Below are 10,533 nucleotides of genomic sequence, written 5' to 3' on the forward strand. Positions count from 1 at the left end.
TTCCTCAGCACCATATAAGCAAAAAAGAAAAAAAAGCCGGAAGTGGCGCTGTGGCTCAAGTGGTAGAGCGCTAGCCTTGAGCTGAAGAGCTGAGGGACAGCGCCCAGGCCCAGAGTTCAGGCCCCGCGACCGGACCCAAAAAAAAAAATATATATATATATAGGTATCTACTTGTCCTAAAATCATTTGTTGAAAATACCCTTTCACACTACACTATTCTGACACATTTTCAAGAAGAAATTAACCGTATGTGTAAGACATATTTCTGCATTCCCAATTCTGTTCTATTGACCTGTGCTGAAACTTGGGCCAACCACACTGTTTTGGTTAGTTTTGAAACTGGGTAAAATAGGTCTTCTATTTTGTTCTTGTATTTTCTAATAAATTTTTTAATTAGCTTGGTAATTTCTACAAAAAGCCTACTGGGATTTTGACAGGAATATTTTAAAATTTGTTTGTGAACTGGCAAAAAATTGCTGTATTAGTATGCATTCTGCCTATCTATACACACAAATTATTCTCCATTTAATTAAATCTTTAGTTCCTTTCTATACAAAACATCAGTTTTGTACTTTATGGGAAAAAAATCTTAGTGCTTCCTTTATTAAATTTGTTCCTAAGTATTTTAAATCTTTTCAATGCTATTATGAATGTATTTTTCTATCATATGCAGACTTCCTATGGCTAATATACTATTAATCTTGCCTCAGTTTGTAGAAAAAAAAAATAAAAGCCACCCTAATTTTCCCCTACTAAACCTACATACCTACTCTCCTATGAACCCAAGTTCTTTTGAATTCCCTTCTGTTAATGTGAACAAAGTGTTTCCCTACCAATTAATTCAGTGCTGTCATAACCCTGACCATCTACTTTCTGAAGGATTTCTCTTCTTCCTTTTCTTATCAATACTAACAACTAAAATATATTCATTATTTCTTGTGCTAAAAATAAAAGGGAGCTGGGTGCCTGCAGCTCATACCGATAATCCTAGCTAGCTACTCAGGAGGCCAAGATCTAAGAATTGTGGTTCAAAGCCAGCCTGGGCAGGAAAGCCCACGAGATCATTATCTTCAATTAACCACCAAAAAGCCAGAAGTGGAGCTCTAGCCTTGAGGAAAAAAAGCTCAGGGACAGCATTCAAGCCCCAGCATCAACACCCCCCCCACACACACCCCTTTTATATCATCATCTATCTCTAGCTTCTATTCTATAATCACACACACACACATGCACACCTTCTTTTATATCATCATCTATCTCTAGCTTCTATTCTATAATCATTCCATTTCCTGGTCAAGTTTCTTATACCTTGAGTCTCTCAAATTTGGCAGCCATTTCCACTAATCCATGAACCTCTTACTGAAGTTACCACTAACTTCCAGGTTACTTAATCCAATGGCACATTTCTTTCTATCCAAATTTCTCAGTCTCCTAGCCAAATTCAACACTTCATCACTACCTCTTTCAAATGCTTCAATTACTTGACATCTATAATATGATATACTTTATACTCCTAATCTCCCTCCAACCATTCTGGCTATCCCTAAGCTGCCCTCAGAGAAGCCTCTCAGTTCCTCAACTTAATAATGCTCAGTTCTCCCCAGAGCTAATTTCTTGATAATCTTTTTTTGGTCGGTCATGGAGTCTGGGCACTTCCCTCAAATCCTTAGTTCAAGGCTAGCACTCTACCACTTGAGCCACAGAGCCACTTCCGGCCTTTTCTGCTTACGTGGTACTGAGGAATTGAACCCAGGGCCTCATGCATGTAAGGCAAACACTCTTCTAATGAGCCACCTTCCCAGCCCCAATCTTTTCTTTTTTACAGTCTTTTCTTCAATGGTTTCATCAACTATTATTGATTTCAAAATTGTCAGACATCCTCAAGCCAAAAACCTCAAGATGTAGTTCCTCCAAGATGAAGGTCTACTTGACAATCTCACATGCTTTTTCTAAACCTAAAATGAGCAAGGGAATTACTGAGTTCACCACCAACCATCTACCAAAATAACAACTCCTCAAAACCTATTCCTCTTCCCAACCATACAATAACAGCTACTTTCAGCAACATCTTTGAGTTTACTACTCCCTTTAGTTGCAAGTCTAATACATTACTATGCCTTCCTATTTTTGCTGCCTTAAAGACACTAAACAAATGGGCAAACCTCAAGTATGTCCACTCTCCTCCATCTTACCGTCACCTCAACTAATCTAAGCTATTGATGCTCCTGCCTAGACTACCATAGATCCATAGGCTAATGTTTATAGCCTTGCTTCTGTATTCTGCTTACACAAAAATTAGTGTAAGCTTTAAAAATAGAATGTCCTAGCTTTTCATTTCCTTAAACTCTTAGGCTTTTGGCAATTTCAGTCCTTTCACTATAGTTCTCTCAAAAGGAAACAATCTCATCCTCTTCCATCCCCTCCCACTCCCTTTCCTACCTACTCCTCTGAGGCCTTCTCTTGCAATTCAAGTTCCCATTGCCTCCTTGTCCAAGGCGTCTCTATTACTGCACACAATACTCTTCTAAGGTTTCCTCAAGTTATAATCCATACTGACAGGAAAGACAGCTGATCTTTTATGACTGCATATGCAACTTCTATATAAATGGCAGCCACAAAGAAGTGGTATAGAAAACTGATTTAGAAAGATCTATCTTCAGGGGCTGGGAAGGTGGCTCAGTGATAGAGCGCTTGCCTTGTATGCCTGAGGCCCTGGGTTCGATTCCTCAGCACCACATAAGCAAAAAGAAAAAAGCCGGAAGTGGCGCTGTGGCTCAAGTGGCAGAGCACTAGCCTTGAGCTGAAGAGCTGAGGGACAGTGCCCAAGCCCAGAGTTCAGGCCCCACGACCGGACCAAAAAAAAAAAAAAATATATATATATATATATATATATATCTTCAGAATTTCATAGGTCCACTTGTTATTTCTTAAATTTTCTTAATGTAGAGATATATGAAATTAGCTTGATGAGGCTAGGGGAAGGCTGGCAAGCTTAAATTTTATGTAAAACTGTTTTCTAGCATCTACTATGTACACAAGGATTTCAAATAAATGAACCCAAAAGATACAGTATTAGTGTTATTTAGTAAAACAGACCTCAAAATCAACATCAGCTAATTCCTGAAACAAAAAAGAGAAATAAGCAGGACGCCAGTGGTTCATGACTGTAATCCTAGCTACTCAAGAGGCTGAGATCTGAGGATTGCAGTTCAAAGCCAGCCCAGGCAGGAAAAGTCTGTAAGACTCTTACCTCCAATTAAGCACCAGAAAACCAAAAATGGCACTGGGGCTCAAATGGTAGAGTGCTAGCCTAGAGCTGAAAAGCTCAAGAATAGTGCCCAGACCCAGAGTTCATGCCCTTCGACCGACAAGAAAAAAGGGAGGGAGGAGGAGACATAAAACATGGTATATGGTTTGACTCTCATCAGATGAATTTCTTGTATAGAAGAGTTGGGTGCTGGTGGCTCACGTCTCTAATTCTAGCTACTCAGAAGACTGAAATCTGGGTAAAGTCTCTTACTCCAATTAACTAACAAAAAGTTGGAAGAGCTGTGGTTCAAGCAGTAGGTCACTAGTCTTGAGTACAAAAACTCAGGAACCGTACTCAGTCCCTGCATGCTTTAAGCCAGGATATAAATAAAAATAAAGGAAGAAGAACGAAATGAAGCTGCATTAGACAAAAGACAATGAAATCCATATGAAAGAAAACATCAGAAAGGCCAAAGTTCATTACCCATTTTTAATTCTCACTGGCCAAATGCCTTAAAGAACTAACTTGATCAGTTTCCTCTTATACTAGTTATTATCACATGAAGGACTTAGATTCTCTTTTTTAAATCCCTCAAAGAATGTAAAGAAACCAACTCAAATGTTAAAATAGTGAGCAATTAATCACAAGTTTATATGCTACTTTCTTTTTTCAAAAAATTGTATTGTAAAGATGCTGTCCAGAGGGGTTACAGTTACATGCATAAGGTAATGAGTACATTCCTTGTTGAGCATTGTTACCCCCTCCTTTGTTGTTGTCCCACTATCCCTCTCCCCTACCTTCTTCAATCTTTCCCCCACTCCCTGCCTGGGAGTTGTAAAGTTCATTTCCAATACAGTGTCTTGTGTGCTACTTTCTTAGGGGTGTGGGTAGAGTAGCCATAGGGACACCCCTTTAAGTCAGAAGTCCTGACAATCTGATCCAGTAACTTCTTGTGCTACGAACTAAATCCCAAGCATTAAAGCGATCTGTTTAAGACCACAAAGCTACTAAAGTCAGGACATATATTTGGTTTTACTCATACCAACTCTTAAAGGTTTTCTTTTTTCCTAGCCCTGTCAAAATATTTAGCATAAATTCCCAAAATATTAAAACTAACTCTAATACCTTGAAAGGGAGGAAGGAAGGAAGGAAGAAGTTGCCATAGGAGGAAGGGATCAAAAGAGCATGATATAAATCTTGAAGAAAGAGGTAATTTAACAGAACATATTACCTAAGGCATTAACTAGGACTTGCTTCTTCAATGAACATGTGTTTTTCAACTGTATACAAGGAAATGTCTGATTTAAACGAGGTTTTTTTTGCAACTTTTTACAATTACTTCAAAAAATTAAAATAATAGGCCTATTATTTCTGGATAACAAATCTAACATTTTTATCAAGTTTATAACTTTCAATGCATAAATGAGGTTTTGCTTCTCTACTTAAAAGCTATCACTGGTAAACAAATCTTGTAATTGACTTGAACAAATTTCCAGAGAAATTCAAAATGGCTTATATTTCATTGTTGTCACTTCTCCCCCATTAAATTTATGTGCGTTACTCAAATATTTTACCAAGATACTGTTCAACAAAAATGACCTGAAGATTTTCAGCCTCATTAACAGGGTACATTGCTTGTAAACTTCAATGAAAGAACAGGTAGTACTAGAACCTTTTATCCAGCTATGACGCATTCAAAAGCTGTAAGAAGTTTTAAGGCATTTCCTAAAATAGAGATCTTTTTTTTAAAAAAAGGTGAAAGCTGCCATATTAGTTAGTGCCGTAAATAATACAACTTCCCTACTTTTAAAATTACTTCTGGAAAAGTTCATTTGTAAGCTACAATAATATTTTCTTGATCAGCAAAAACAGTAGAATTTATCATGATTAAGTTCTAAGCCAGATTTTTTTCCCTTAGTCTTGTTCTATGTGGCATGGAGCCTAATTCTAAATAATGCCTTCATTTTGTGTACTCACACTATCTTCAAAAACACACTAACTCAAGTCAGGTTTTACTCTGCTATTCCAAACAAGGGTAATTCACAGCAAGTTCCAAACCTGGGCTACATAATTAAGCCCTGACTCAAAAAAAAAAATCAAACAAAAAAATACATAATGAATACATTTTATTATGTCTAAGCCAGGTATGCTTGCGATTCCAGCTACTCAAGAGGCAGAGATCAGGAGGATTGTGATTCCAGGCCAGATCAGCCCACCTCTCTACACACACAAAAGAAAGTTTGTGCAACATCTCAATAGAAAAAGCTGGGCAAGGTGACTCCCAACTGTCACTGTAATTAGCATAAATAGGAGGATCTTGGACTAGGCTAAATAACCAGAGCAAAAAGAGCTTAACCACTGAGTGACCTCTGAGTTCAATCCTCAATAATAATAATAATAATAATGCCCGCTAATTCTAGTAATTTAAAAAGTGTCTGTGTTTGAAACTAGTGTAACAACTAGAAGAATCTACTTCTGTCTAAAGTGGCTATGTTTCAAGATGTCATTATGAAATGAACTCTATTATGCAAAAAGAAAACCCATATTGTAGCTCAAAAAAAAAATCAATCTAAAATCCCTACTCTACAAAAGAAATATAAGTGGCTAACCAAATGCTATTCCTAATTTTTCCCTATGGCAACATAAATAGTGGAATGAAGAAAGAGCAAGGAAGTGGCAAGGAAGGGTATTCACTGCTCATAAACAAGTTATTTAACTTCTCTATCAAGTTCCTGGTTAATAATGCCCACTTCACAGGGCTGTTGGAAAGATCATTGCATGAGAATTATTCACCTGGTAAAAGAAAGCTACTAAGCCCTCAGTAAATGCCAGCAGCTCCTTTCTCCTACATCTGAGTTCTCTGCTTGTTTCTCCAGGTGATTCAACCGTCTCCTGAGTTTTATTTACAAATGCTGGAAACTACTAGATCATTCATGCCCTGCTGTGCACATACATGCACGCACACTCTGTGAGACACGCTCTGGTCCTGCCTCCAACATTAGATGAGGAATAGGAAGAGACTCCAACATTTGACATTCATCAGACAACATTCCACTATTTGTGCAATTACCTCCGAAAATTTGCACTGCCACTGAAAATGCCTGAAATCAACTCATCTTGGCCTCTTTAAAAAAGGAAAAAAAAAATCAGGCCTTTTTTTCTAATCATAAGTGAACCAATAGTGAACCAATCTTCTAATACTGCCAAGTAATCCAGACTCCCCAAGTTTACCCTCACATTACTCCTGTAGCTCTAGACTAGACTTCTTTTCTGTCCCACTGCCACCACCAGAATCCTGCAGAGGTTTCTCAATCTTGCCAATATTGATACTCAAGTTAGACAATTGTTGATTATGCTGTGTTGTATTCTACAGGATGCTCAGTAGCACGTACCTCTAGGTACTATACTCCAGCAGAACCCTGCACCAAAAGCCCCTGGCAGTACAAAAATCACCTTCTGTATTGTCCCTCTCACCTCTTGTTTGTTTTTGTGTCACTGTCCCAGTTTCTCACATCTTCCATACAAAATCATCCCCAACTTTAATTAGCCTCCAGTTGCATTCTTTGTATCTGCCGTGGCCCTCACATAGCCCTCCTAAGAGCACTGCTTTTATGAGTCATTTCTCTCAAGTTCATGGTGCACGGTTCCCTTCAAAATCAGATCAAAGCTCCCACCCAGTCTTGATAATTGGCCCCAATTAAACATTATCCAGAAGGGCACTTCATGAAGTAGCTACGCAGCAGTCCTTCAAAAACAATTCTAGTGTACTGCCATCACTGGTTTAGACGCCAATTATGTGCACCCAGACCTGTGCAAGAGCCTCCTTTCCTTGGCTCTAATCTCTCCTCTCAAAATCAAAAATTTTCCACGAGTCTCTATTGCCTTTTGAAAGATGTATGAAAATCTTCCTAGTGGCGCTGTAGCTCAAGTGGTAGAGCGCTTGCCTTGAGCTGAAGAGCTGAGGGACAGCGCCCAGGCCCAGAGTTCAAGCCCCACAACCGATTAAAAAAAAAAAAAAGGGATTCATTTGGGCTGGGAAGGTGGCTCAGCGGTAGAGCGGTTGCCTTGCATGCTCAAGGCCCTGGGTTCGATTTCTCAGCACCACATAAGCAAAAAGAAAAAAGCCGGAAGTGGCGCTGTGGCTCAAGTGGTAGAGCACTAGCCTTGAGCTGAAGAGCTGAGGGACAGTGGCCAGGCCCAGAGTTCAGGCCCCACGACCGGACCCAAAAAAAAAAAAAAAGAAAATCTTCCTGTTCTTTGGTCTTCTGTAACATGACCTCCCTCTACTGCTATGTTCTGCTCTCCCCCAAACATACTTTAGTGTTGGTTAAACCTATTATCTACTAATGCTGAAAAGGCTCCTACACATTCCACTCTTTGGTCATGTTTTTTTAGTTCTTCTTCTTGCCTAGCAGCCCTTTTCATGCCCCCTCCTCTATCTCCACTCCGACTTAAAAGTCCACCAGAATTCAGTGACAAAGCCTTTCCTGCTCATCCCTCCATTGGTCTCTACATAACACTCTGCACTTCCTATGTCATTCACACTCTGCATCCTGCTTCAGGGACATCCTACAGTTTTTAACTTGCAGCTGAATTCTCAACATTCTAACTTTTAGATACACACACAATATTTATTTTTGAATGTTAATAAAACTGAGCAAAACATAAAAACAACCTGTATTTGACTAAACATACTTCAAGTAAAGGATAACTAATGCTAATGTCTCTAAGTAATATGTAATATCATAAAGGCTTCCTGCACCACTAAAAACAAGTTAATTTCAACTCTTCCTGCCTTGCTGACCTGATGGTGTGCTTTGCCATTCCCACACAAAACAGAGCAGAATCATTAATGAGCATGTTCTGACAACACCTGTTTAAGTTGTACACCAAATTCATGTGTGTGGTAACTACAGTACCACAATTTTTAAAGCAAAGTCTGCAAATTATAATGTCTTCTATGATACCGAGCTAAAAATGGTTTTCCTTTTTTTTTTTTCCTATGCCAGTACCAGGGGCTTGAACTCAGAACCTCGGGGTACTCTCTTAGCTTTTTTGCTCAAGGCTAGTGCTCAACATTTGAGCCAAATCTCTATTTCTGGCCTTTTTTTGTGGTTATTGGTTTAATGGGAGGTAAGTCTCATGGACTTTCCTGCCCTGGCTGGCTTCAAAACATGATCCTTAGATCTCAGCTTCCAGAGTAACTAGTTTTACAGGCATGAACCATTGGTAGGTGTCTCGCTGTTCGTTTTCCTAATTTTAAAGGGTCATAAAAACAAAAACAATATACAACAAAAACTTTTTGTGACCACAAGCCTAAAATATGTACAATTTGTCCCTTTTTTGGCAGCATAAATTTGGGCCCCTACTTGTCCTTCATTGGTACCTGGGAAACTCAAGATTTCCTCCCATGATTTCAAAAATGCAGTGTAAAGCCAGGCTCACACTTGTTACCCTAGTTACTCAGGAGGCTGAAATTTGAGGACTAAGGGTGTAAGCCAGCCTGGCAGAAAAGTTTGTGGGATTCTTAGCTCCAATTAATTGGAAAAAATAAAAAATTTTTAAAAAGCCAGGAGTGGAATTGGGGCTCAAGTAACACAAGATCACCCTTGAGGAGAAAAAGCCAAGTGAGAGTGCTATGCCCTGAGTTCAATATAAAACATACAAGGCTATACAAGACACAAGTCATTCAGTGTAGTCATACTTCTCATGAAGTAATTTCTACATCAGAAGTATGTGTGGAAATTTTCTACTTCACAAAACATTTGCTAGAAAGGCACTGACTTTCTTTTCTTTTTTTTTCTTTTGGTGCTGGTCCTACTTGAACTCAGGGCCTGGGCGCTGTCCCTAAGATTTTGTGGTCAAGGCTAACACTCTACCACTTGAGCCACACCTGCACTTGGGGCTTTTTAGTGATTACTAAAGAGATAAAAGAGTCTCAAGTATTTTCCTGCCCAGACAGGCTTCTTACCCCCAATCCTCAGATCTCAGCCTCCTAAGCCACTGGTACTGGGCAATACACTGACTTTGACTCTAAAGATGAAAATGGAGAACTAATGAAGAAGGTAAACTGCCTGGCCTAAACCTAAAGTCACACTGGCAGTGACTAGTCAGTCATTTTTGACATTAGTCAACAATAGACTGGAGTCAAAGACCCAGGCCCCCAAACGACTGCCCAAAGCTTTGCATCGGCATGATGTTGTGGAGAGATGTGGATAACTGGCTTGGATCAGTATAAGTATCTAAGCTTAAATCTGTCCCTGACAGGCAGTTTAGACAAGACTCTTCACAGTAACTATGAATCACTACAGTAACATTAGTGATCACCACATAAAACAGATAAGAACTGCTAGAAAGTCTCTTTAAAAAGATATGATAAAGAAGGCCTAAAGTGACTCTGCTAGCTCTTCCAAGTCTCCAGATGGAAGCTACAGTGCACATTTCATCCCCACCTGCTCTCAACCCGAATCCACAAGTACCACAAGTATTATCTGATGTCCAGTTTATATCACCTACCACCCTTCTATGAGTTACTTACAAATATGTCCATGTCGACCTAGAATCAGCCAGAAGTTCAAATTTCTTAATCTCCCTAAGAACTTTCTTTAAAAAAAAAAAAAGTTTAAAAAAACCACAAAAGCCTGCTTCTTTGAAGCCTAAAGCTATTAAAACTTACTTCATGGAGCCTTCTCACTTCATTGAGAAATTAAAATCAACCTGGGTGGGTTAACTTTACTACTGTACAGAAGCCCAAAGAGCTCTGTACAGTGTACGTGTTACACACACACACACACACACACACACACACACACACACACACACACACACACACACACACACACACACACCACAATCTGGACTCAAACGCGCACAAGAACCACCCAGGATCCCCTCCTGGGAAGTTGCTCTTCTAGTGCTGAAAAAATAATAATAAATAAAAATAGAGATGCAGCCGGGGTGGGGTAGAGCGGCAGCCAGGGGATGCCAGGCTCGGGGCGGAGGTTCCGGGGCGCCCCCCCCGCCCCGCAGAGGTTCCGACCTTCAGCCGGGAGCGACCCCGGCCTTCTCCCGGCCCCCGCCCCGGCCGATCGCCCGGACACCTGCGCGGCCCCGCGGGCCCCGCGCCGACCTCGGGAGCTTACCTGCAGGACCACGTCGTTGGGCAGCTGCGCGGCCCGGAACAACTCGAGCACCCGCCCGTTGACCACCACCTTCTTGGTGCTCTCGATGTCGCAGTAGGAGAAGAGGTCCGAGTAGTATTTCTGCTCCGCGTCGCTCAGCGT

At 40.3% G+C, this 10,533-nt stretch overlaps 1 protein-coding gene across 2 annotated transcripts in view; it reads right to left on the minus strand.

The window, feature by feature from the left end:
* The window catches only part of Reps1 (RALBP1 associated Eps domain containing 1), a 68,545-nt gene extending 58,018 nt beyond the window's left edge, over positions 1 to 10,527 (minus strand). For both annotated transcript variants that reach the window (XM_013026902.1, XM_013026900.1), the window contains exon 1: positions 10,393 to 10,527. The gene's annotated coding sequence lies outside the window, so the exon portion shown is untranslated. The remainder of the gene's footprint in view (positions 1 to 10,392) is intronic.
* Positions 10,528 to 10,533: the final 6 nt, after the last annotated feature.

Source organism: Dipodomys ordii, unplaced genomic scaffold (assembly GCF_000151885.1).
Source record: "Dipodomys ordii isolate 6190 unplaced genomic scaffold, Dord_2.0 Scaffold97, whole genome shotgun sequence".
In the NCBI taxonomy this organism is placed as follows: domain Eukaryota; kingdom Metazoa; phylum Chordata; class Mammalia; order Rodentia; family Heteromyidae; genus Dipodomys; species Dipodomys ordii.